We start from the raw sequence: 11,584 nt of genomic DNA on the forward strand, positions 1-11,584 counted from the left end.
CGTATCAAAATTTACGGTTGTTACAAGTTTTACAAAGCATGAAGCTTACTCTTTTGTATTCATTGTAATCGATAAACAATTATAATGGATTCTACAACAGAACTTGTTCCTGACACAAACACGCTGGCGATCACAGTGGGAGCCAACGGTCTCGCTACCAAGACCGTTATATCGTAGCTGATCAAGATACCCGTTGAATCCACGGTTGAGTACGAGTTCGACCAAATCAAGTTTGAGGAATATCTATTTTCATCCTCTTCAAGATCTTCCTTGTCCTGCAAGTGTAGGAGGATCTCACAATTGAAGAAGGCTTATACACCAAGGAAGACCCAAGGTGAAGACTCTCACCCAATCATTGTCGAGGCCTCCCCTCGCAACATTATCCTAATGACCCCAAAGCCGGAAACCCTACTCACGATGATTCTTCCCTAATTAAGGAATCGTTCGATCGAAGTTCGCCAACTCTGACGAAGAGGGATCGTCAGAGACAATGCCAACATCTCGCTCGTTAGCTCACTAAGGCCTTGGAACAGGTCGATAGGATTCAATACTACGCGAACTTGGAGTCTAGGATTCATCGTGCAACTGAATCACGTCAACATCAAGTTTCTGACATGTCCTCTAAGTCATTAACCGAAGAGTGGTTTCTCGTCAAGAGGACTTGTTCGACAAGGGAAGAGCGCATCAAAAAATGTTGTGCACATGTCACACAAGCTTGCGCTCTTAGAAAGAAGGAAACGATGGCCAAAGGATCACCAAGAACACGCAAAGTTTGGATCCCAAAGTCTGAACTTGTACAAAAATCAAATTCGACGACGACAGGGAGTGTCCTATTTAGCAGAGACACAGGCCACTGTCTCGGCCAAAGCACCCTTATCCAAGACACTAGTCAGTGTCTCGGACAAAGCAGCATTGTCCGAGACACTGACCAGTGTCTCGGCTAAAGGCAAGTTCCCGAGGCTATTCCCTCAACTTCGTCGATGTCTGTATCTCGTCCGTCTGCTGCAATTACATCTGCTACATCATCAGTGGAGCCTTGTGTCAAGAAACGCTTGGGTCCAGTGAACAAAATCCAAATGACTCATCAGGCTGGGGGTTGTATGCGTCCTCCCACCAACCCAAAGCAATCCCAAGTTGGGAAAATCCTGATTTTCACCCGCTTGGGGGTTCATCTTAAAACTCAGAAACCCGTTAAGACTCCACACCTGCAAAGGGGTGGTTCTAAACGTGTGACTCTTGAGATTGCTAACAAGACTTTATATTTTCAGAAGAAGACGTGTCCGCCAAAAGATAGCGTTATACCTGAGAGGTCAAACCAACAGACGATAGGGTGCTCCGGCAATCATACCAATAGTTGTACTATCAAGCTGGGGATGTAAACAAATCTCGAAAGAGGATTGTCTGAGAAAGGAGCTCTTATTGTTCCTGTCAACAATTCATTAGAGCAGTAGTATCGGAATGTGACTACTCCAAGCGAGAAGTTATCCCGCAAAGAGTCTCAGTGTTCCAGAAGCTTTTCACCAAAATGTCGAAGCCCAAGCCGAGACATTTTCGCAAGAGAATATCAGTTGTCCAAGATGACGAAATCCCTAAAGTCACCATCAATATGGCTAATAAAAAAAATCTAAGAGGTATTCAAGTGAATCAAATCCAGACTTTTCCCCGGGAGGAAAGTCAATCCAAGAATTGCTCAACGGATGTCTCGACTCCAGTTAGGAGCCATCAGACATAGAGATTACAAGAGAATGCATGAAGAAATGTCCTTGGAGGATGAACTTTTAAACACTTGTTCTGCGATCGCTTCTGATGATACGATGTCTAGCACAGCGCAAACCAAAGAAGTGTTCACAATCACTCCTGATCAGTTTGCTCAAATGTTTCAAGAATCTCTAGCCAAGCAACGTGAAGAAATTAGAGCTGAGATGAAGATGGAAATGGAGTTGGCTATCCAACAAATAAGAGAATTGCAAGCTTAACGGCTTCAACCTCCTGAGTCTAGTCAGCAAGCTGAATCTAGCCGTCGTACTCAGAATGTTGTAGATAATAATCATCCAGAAGTGAACGAAGTTATTATGGCTGATACACCTTCCAATAATAATAACGTTAGGGGTGGTTCAACGGATCCTCTCAACAATAATATTAAGGTGATTCAATTGCACCACTCAAAAACATCGGGGGTGACCCAATTGCTTCTACTCAACATCGCTCGAAGAGAGATGAAGGCGACGATAAGATGATGAAAGAGCTGGAGAATAAGGTAAATACATTGATGTCTGCTCAGGAAGTAAAAAAGATGGGTATTCCATGTCTCTATCCAAGAGAATGGGATTCAATCCTGTATCCGACAAAACTCAATCTGATTAACTTCACACCATTTGATGCGAAGAGCTCGCCTACTCAGCACTTGATTTATTTTAAGTCTCATTTGGGCATGATCTCTGGAAACGAGGCTTTGATGGTCTGGTCATTCGTTGGCACCCTTCGTGGGACCGCCTTCGATTGGTACCGACATCTCAAGTCTGGGAGCATCAACTGCTGGAATGATATAAAAGTTTTTTCCTCAGTAATTTCTTCAATGATAATACTGAAGTGTCAATCGGAACCCTTTTGGATGAGAAACAAAAAGACAGAGAGTCAGTCGATAATTTTGTCAAGCACTTTCGTAACAAGGCAATGAATTGTAGAGATCTTGTCACAGAAGAGTTCATCATACAGACATGCTATAATAATCTCTCTATTAATATCCTGGAAACCCTGAGGGTCGTGCCTTTAGCCACTTGGAAAGAGTTAAAACTACGCGGCGAACAAGCTGAATGCTTTCTTAAAAGAAAGAAAGCTGAGAGAAGCCAATCGACGACACCTGCAACCACTGTGAACGCTAATCAAATGTCACAACAGCAACCCTGGAGGCAACAGAAGACTCTTGATCCGAAGTCCCCAAAAGAGTATTCTTTCAAAGATGATGAAGTTCTAGCCATCTTAAAATACCTCCTCGTCAATGACAAAATTGAGCTACCACCTATTAAAGATCAGGAAGAAGCTAATAGGATTACAGATCCAAACTACTGTGCGTACCACAGAAAGGATCTTCATTCCATCAAGGTTTGTTTTGGCCTTAAAATAAAATACAAGCCTTAATTGACTCCGGTGTCATAACGACAAAACAAGCTAAATAAGGACGTCATATGACTCCGATGAGTACATGAGTATAAACTACTTCTCCATGTGACTCCGATAAGTACACGAGTATAAATTGCTTCTCCATATGACTCCGATGAGTACACGAGTATAAACTACTTCTACATGTGACTCCAATGAGTACACGAGTATAAATTACTTCTCCATGTGACTCCAAAGAGTATAAGAGTATAAACTGCTTCTCACTTTCCTCCGACAGGTATACAAGGTTAAATTACTTCCCTTATTTCCAACAACGGGAAGTTCCTAGAGAATATTACTCTTAATATTCTTAAGGGTAACCCAACAACGTGGTCGAATATAATTGGATTCAGATTCTCCAAAGAGCTGGGGGTGGAATACATTAATTCATTCCAATGGGAAGTTCGTGAAGAATACTACACATTAAATTTTTAAGGATAACCCAAAACCGATTGATTATTCAAGGTGAAAACCAATCATCAAAATAATTCATTCTTAATTATGATTAAGAACCTCTCACTGTGTCTATTTAATTATTTCCAAGATGATTAAAACCCTCCTATTGTAACTTTCGGAGATGAGATTCAATGACTTCATCGGGTCAATCTTCCCTCACAAAACCCCCACGGAGTAATTGTGGAGTGCTTAATAATTCACGGTCCTCTACTATAAAATCTCTCACTGATTAAATTAATTGACGGTGGGCCCATAAAAATTCTTCATGATTGAATCCATTCAAACTCCCACTGTGTCTAAGCCTTTAACACTCCCAATGTTGAAGTCCTGATACGACATCTAAAATTTTAATCTGCTGATCCATAGCGATTATCAAACCCCTTCATGTTAAATCCTAGCCACTTGACACCGAAAATCCCCACCGAGTGATTTGTACAAGTTAACATTCTCACTATTATTTATACCCTACTCCCACTTCTTATTTGGTCAAACTTTTAAACAGTTAGGACCAAAGTTAAAATTTCATCTCGATTCTTTTCATGAATGAGAGGTCTATAAATTAAACGATCAAACATTTAAATAGTTAGGATCATCTCAAACTCTCATTTGGTCAAACCTTTAAACAGTTAGGACCAAAGCCAAAACCCTCTTTTGATTCCTTCCATGAAAGAGGTCCACAAATTAAACGATCAAACCTTTAAATGGTTAGGATCATCTCAAACTCCCATTTGGTCAAACCTTTAAACAGTTAGAACCAAAGCCAAAATCCCATCTTGATTCCTTTCATGAACGAGAGGTCCACAAATTGGATGATCAAACATTTAAATGGTTAGGATCGTCTCAAACCCCCACTCGGTCAAACCTTTAAACAGTTAGGACCAAAACCAAAATCCCCTCTCGATTCCTTCCATGAACGAAAGGTCCACAAATTGAACGATCAAACCTTTAAACGGTTAGGATCGTCTCAAACCCTACTCGGTCAAACCTTTAGTAGTTAGGACCAAAATCGGAATCACCTCTTAATAAATGAAAGGTTTCCACACATTCCCCACTCGGTCGAACCTTTAAACAAGTTAGGACCAAAGTTGGAATTCCATCTCTATAAACGAGAAATCTACTTTTAGATTGGATAATCAAACCTATGTATTCAACATCATAGCACCAAGTCTAAGAGAGTTTATTCTCTTAGCATAACGTTACATGCAGAATGGACTTAAACAATATGTATGCTAGCCCGATTCAAATGGTAGTCGGTAAATATTTATCAAATTCGTTGATGGCTGGGAGTTTGCCAAAAATCCTATAAGTATTATGTTTATTTATTCCGAATATGATAAGTAATCATAATAAAGTTTAAATTTTGTCAAACTCAAGGAAACGAGCAAAGGATGACACAAATTCAGCCCGACAGCCACCTTTCTTCAAGCGGGACAATTGAACCCGTCTCAGATACACGAGGCAAGGTATATTGTCTCGCACATACAAGACAACATCGAAGAAGCCTCTCCAGTGGTTGTGGCCATATCAGCCTTAATAGTTGGTCCCATAGCCTTGACAATTACAAATGAAAGTCGACGCCGATCGACGCGTTACAAACAAAGATCAATGCCGGTCAACGCGTTGACAATTTTCGCCGAAACAAGGCTCAAGATGAAATGTCAGGTCAAGAAATTAATTCAAGGAGTTCAATCACGATTCAGATACAAACTCCTGATAAATATAATCAGTTCAACAGCAACCCAATGACACGAGCTAATTCAGAAATCAACACACCAACTTCAGTTCAAGATTTTGACAACGGTCTAACAATAAACACATCATCGGAAGAATTTCAGCTATTCGATAAAATATTGAATAGACTAAAAGTTGAAGAAGTCAATGAATTGAAGGCCTGGCATATCATATCCAAATTATTCCAGCCTCCTTTATAAAAGAAGGACGCTGAAATACTTTGGAAGGGGTATCTGTAGGCATAAAAAAATTTACCTATAGGTCCTCGTACGCAGCTTGAGACGGAGAAAAGATGATGAATGCCATTATCTGAGTCAAGGAGGATTATCTAAGTCAAAGGAGATCATCTGATACCATAGAGAAGCTAAAAAGCATATAAAGTAAGTCGGCAAAACGTACGAGTCTATGAAACACACAAAACGATGAAGGAACAACTCAGCTGAGAGTTGTGCTTTGCCCACAAAGGGCAAAATACCATGTGTGTCTCGCCCACTCCATAAGTGTCTCGCTATAAGAGGTTGTAGGGATCTTCGTGAGCTTTCCAACACATCTTGGATCATCTTATTCTAAGATCGGACGAGGGAGTTAGAGGCAAAACAACAATGCAGACATCACATAAGTTTCCGAGACACATGTAACTGTCTCGGAACCTATAAGATGTCTTGCACATTTCAGCCATGATGTAATTCAAATCTGAAGAAGCTCAAAATATAAAAGTTGTATATCTCTTCGTCAGATTTCCAACGCATCTTGGATAACCTCATTCCGAGATCAGACGAGGGAGTTAGAGACAAAATACAACACATAGTTTCCGAGACACATGCAACTGTCTCGGAAACTACAAGACAAGAACTGATATTTTGACCAAGATTCTCATCAAATCTGAAAAATCTTAAAAGATAAAAGTTATAGGTCTTTTCATCAGATTTTCAACGCATATTGGATCACCTCATTTCGAGATCGGATGAGGGAGTTAGAGATAAAATACCCAAGACAGCACAAAACTGTCTCGGAAGTGCAAGACAGTTGCAACTGTTTCGAACATTGAGAAGCTGACAACGTATTTTCTGATAGTTTTCTTGAGCTTCGTGTGGTCCACATGGATTATTAACTACTGGGGATTACCTATGAACGTGGGGGAAATAGTTACAAGCGAGAATTACACCCATAACCGTAGGAATAATGACAATTAAACATGGAGAAGAGGTTACAAAATGGTCGGAAGCAAGCTATGCTTCCAAGACAGTTGTAACTGTCTCGGAAATGGGAAGCTCATCATGCTTTTCTGAGACAGTTACAACTATCTCGAAAATAGGAGTCTTCTGATGTGACTTTTTTTCTAATTTTTGACTTTAGTTATTGTTCCTAAAGTCTATAAATACCCCCTTAGGACCATCACTGACGAGGGTTGAGCATTTTGGAGCAGAGTAAATAGAGAGTCTTGAGAAATTTGGGAAATTTCAAGTAAGAAAGAGAGAGTTTTCATCACGTGCAAGCCTTTTTCAGAATTCTTGTGATTCCTTGAGATCTAAGCTTTGACTTGATCTTAAGAAGAGTGTTTATCTTACATAGATAAGATATTCACTTCTTTTTCTTACTTCTAAATGAAGTAAGAATTCCCAAATAGCCTTCATGGTTCAATCTGAATATGTGATTCGGTGGTCCACGGGCTAACGCACCCCCGACACAGACAAAGATCTCACACAAGAAGCGATCCAAAACGATCATGCGTGTGTTTCTTAGGAGTATTTGTAATTTGATTTTGTTATAAAGAGTAGTTTTACAAAGCACGAAGCTCACTCTTTTGTATTCATTGTAATCGATAAACAATTATAATGGATTCTACAACAGAACTTACTGACGTGAATAGCCATGCGTGATAGTTGGTACAGCTTTTCTTATTATATCCCACAACCATAAAAGAAATAACTATTTCTATTGTTTTCCCTATGTTGTTTCTTTTTTGGTCGAGCTTCTACAGCTTTCTTATTTTTCATTCTTCTCTTTCCTTTGTCCTTGGAAGTACTAGCCAAATGAGCACTTTTTGTTTTCTCTTGCTCCAACCTTTCCTCTTCTTGCACACAGTTTGAGATGAGCTCATTAAGAGATCAAATCTTATTTTAGCAATTGTATCTCACTGTGAATTGACTGAATTGTGTGAGAAGATATATAAGAACCAAATACACAAGTAAGTCCTCAGAGAGTTCAAGCTTAAGCGCTTTCAGCTTTGAAGCACCGTGAGACATCTCCATAATGTACTCCCTAATGTTCCCTTTTTCTTTATATCTCATTGAAAAAATTTCCAAAAGTATACTAGTTTTAGCCTTTTTATTCTTGGCAAATATTTTCTCAACATCCTCAAAGAACTCTTTGGCAATAGTTATCTTCTCAGACATAATGCCCCTGAATACTTATGGAATAGCCCTCTTCATGATCATCATATACTTGCGCTTTGATTTCTCCCACCTCTCCATGTACCTTTTCTCATTAGTGAAACTTTTATCCATAAGATATGCAGGAGAAGGAAGCATTAACGTAATGTCGAGATCTATGACTCCGAGAACTATCATAACATTTTTTTATCATGACTTGAAGTTGATACCATTTAGCATAAGAATGAAATTAATGTTGGTAGTGATGTTTGAAGCAGAACTAACAGCTGAATCAGAGAACAATATAAGAAAATAAATAAGCTCACATAAGAAACCAAATTAAAATTTATGAATTCAAATTTGGCAATACACATCTCAAGATACCTAACACAATGTTAATATTTTGTCTTTGGACAGAAATATTTATTTACAAGTGGTACTCTTGGTGTAGTGATCGAACATTGATAATAATAAATGTCAAACAATAAACCTTTCTTTGAACCGAATTATTATTCACATGTAAAACCGAACAATTATTTATATTTATCACCACAAGTATGCATATGAATTATTCAAATATTTACCTTCTTTTGGGCTGATTAATATTTGCATAAACTATACACACTACCTTTTGATGTTTAAAATAAATTAATCCACACGAGATGCTACTTTGGTAACATGTTGTTTCAATCAATTCTTTTCAATACATCATATATCTTTAACTAACTTTAGTGCCAATGTTATGAATCCACGAAATAAAATAAAAAGAAACTAAATTCCCAATACCACCTCAACACTACAGGTGGGCCTGATCCAATGAATTAAAAAAACAAATTTCAAGAGCCTAACGCTGCAGTGTGTTGGACCCTAGAGGGGGTGATTAGGGTCTTAAGGCTATAATAGTATAATAAAAAATAAGACAAGCAACAAACCACAAAATAAATAACTATAGTAAATGAGATAGAGTTAGAAATCGTTATCCAAGTGACGTGCAATGTGTTAACGAGGTTTGGCCCGCTAACCTACGTCCCCGCTCCCCACTCTCGAGAAAAATCCACTACACAACCCGGTTTGGAAGCCGAAACTTCTTCTGCACAACGATCTCCACAAGATCTCACAACTACACAGTTGATCACCACAAGATCTCACTTCCACACAGTTGATCTCCACAAGATCAAGTTCTCAACAGTAGTAATGGTGTAAAATCTCTCTCTTTACAATATCCCTATGGCAAGGAGAAAGATTACACTGAAGCTGGGAAGTGAACTTGAAAACAGAGAAAATCAGGTTTTGAAAGTTTGCTCTCAGTAAAAACAGATCTCTGATTTTTTTTTAAATGTTTGGGACACTTGAAGAAGAAGGGGTATAAGGGGTTTAAATAGGAGAAAACACTGCAGCCAAAACCCATACCCATATCCCCTAAATCCCATAAAAAATCATCGTCTGAAACTGTATGTAAAAAATCTGTTGGAGTAAACGGCGGTCAACCGTGAAAATCTCACGATCGACCGCGAGCCACTTTCGAGGCTCAGAAAATTTTCAGAGACTTTGACGGTCGACCGTGGCGGTCGATCGTGGGAATTTTTGAGCTGACGGTCGACCGTGACGGTCGATCGCGAAAGTTTCTATTTGGCTCTGCAGGTAAAAACTCCGGCCCAGTCGACCGCAAACTGATATAGCTGACACTGTTTATAAAACCTGTTTTTGACTCTTTAAAAATCTGTAAAAATATTTAAATGACTTCTAAAAATTGTGTAACTTTGTAAATTGTTTTTGACACTAAAAACAAACTGTTTAGAAAATGAATTTTACGAAAAGGTCCTCATACTTGTGAAAAATAATATTTTGTTAAAATACTCAAAAATATAAGTATGAAAACGTGTGTGTGATATCCCAATAGCTTCAAATGAAACCTAAGCTTCTTGCCTACATTCTAGCATTAGAGAGAAAAGAAAAACTAGCTAATATCCTCACATAGAATTATAATTCTTTGAGTCTTAATATAGCTTGAGTTGATGAAGCTTCTCATTGCATTTATTATTCTCGAATAAACAATGCTTCATCACTATGCATCTTCCTTCTTTGGATATCATCGTTGTAGCTCATATTCCATCCAATCCTCCATATATGGTACTAACATGCTTGATATATATATTAACTACAATACCACTCAAAAAACAATTAGTACTGATAATGGTGGTTGTAAAACATCATCAAAACATAAGGGCTAACACAGTGGGCCTAATCTAATAAAACAAATAAAAAATAAACCATTTTCAAACCCAAAAAACAAAGTATGACGTATGCAAGCTAGCTCATTCATGCTAGGTAGGATTCAAATGGGCTTGCGTAAGTGTGTTTTTTTTAAGTATGAAAGGCCAAGATATGGAGAAGGCCCATTTGCATTTCTTTGTATTTATAAAAGGCCAGTTATGTGGGCGACTCACTACATAATTCTCTTTTGGGGAAATTGTGTCAATGCCCCAAAAATAAAACTTTCATGTGCTGCAGCCCCTTCCTTTTTTTCCCATGTGATTCAGCTACAAGAAATATCACATTATGTGTTGCAGTCTTTTTTCATATAATTATCATGCCAACTAAGTACAAAGATAAAGAAACAAATATAAAAGCCCAAAATACCCTCATTTTCTCCTCCCTTTTCGTTCTCTCCAGATCTATCATGTTAGGTCCAGTTTGATTCATGTTAAATCTAATTTAATTATTTTTAACTCTAATTTAAATCATGTTAAGTTTAATTCAACTTGTTTTAGCTCTAAAAATAAGTTGAATTAGAGTTAACATGAATCGTGTTAAGTCTAATTTAACATATTTTAAGTCTAATTTTATGTTAAGTCTAATTTGATTCATATTAAGTCCAGTTTGATTCATGTTAAGTCTAATTTAATTCCTTTTAAGTCTAATTTAAATCATGTTATGTCTAATTCAACTTATTTTAAGTCTAAAAATAAGTTGAATTAGACTTAACATGAATCATGTTAAGTCTATTTCAACTTATTTTAAGTCTAATTTTATATTAAGCCAATTTTAATTCATGTTAAGGCCAATTGGATTCATGTTAAATCTAATTTAATTCCTTTTAAGTCTAATTTTAATCTAGTTTTGTGTAAAGTCCAATTTAGTACATGTTAAGTCCAGTTTTTGGTTTATGTTAAAGTCTAGTTTGATTCGTGTCAAATCCAGTTTTGGTTCGTGTTAAGTCCAGTTTGGTTCATGTTAAATCCAGTTTAAATCATTTTAAGTCTAATTTAAATCATTTTAAGTAAATCTTGTTAAGTATAATTTAAATCATTTTAAGTCTAATTTAAATTAGACTTAATATGAAATTAGACTTAAAATAAAATGAAATAGATTTAACATGGATTATATGTTAAGTCCAATTCGATTTATGTTAAGTCCAATTTAAATTATATTAAGTTCAATTCGGTTCATGTTAAATCCAATTCAGTTCATATTATGTCCAATTTAAATCATGTTAAGTTCAATTTGGTTTATGTTAAGTCTAATTCAGTTTATATTAAGTCCAATTTAAATCATGTTAAGTCTAATTCAACTTTTTTAAGTTTAATTTCATGTTAAATCCAATTTAGTTCATGTTAAGTCTATTTTACTTTCTTTTAAGTCTAATTTAAATAATGTTATGTCTAATTTAACTTATTTCAAGTCTAAAAACAAGTTGATTTAGACTTAATATGAATCACGTTAAGTCTAATTCAACTTATTTTAAGTCTAATTTTATATTAAGTCCAATTTGATTCATGTTAAGTCCAATTGGTTCATGTTAAGTCTAATCCGATTAATGTTAAGTCTAATTTAATTCCCTTTAAGTCTAATTTATATCATGTTAT

The sequence above is a fragment of the Asparagus officinalis genome, chromosome 5 (genome assembly GCF_001876935.1).
Source record: "Asparagus officinalis chromosome 5, Aspof.V1, whole genome shotgun sequence".
NCBI classification, from domain to species: Eukaryota; Viridiplantae; Streptophyta; class Magnoliopsida; order Asparagales; family Asparagaceae; genus Asparagus; species Asparagus officinalis.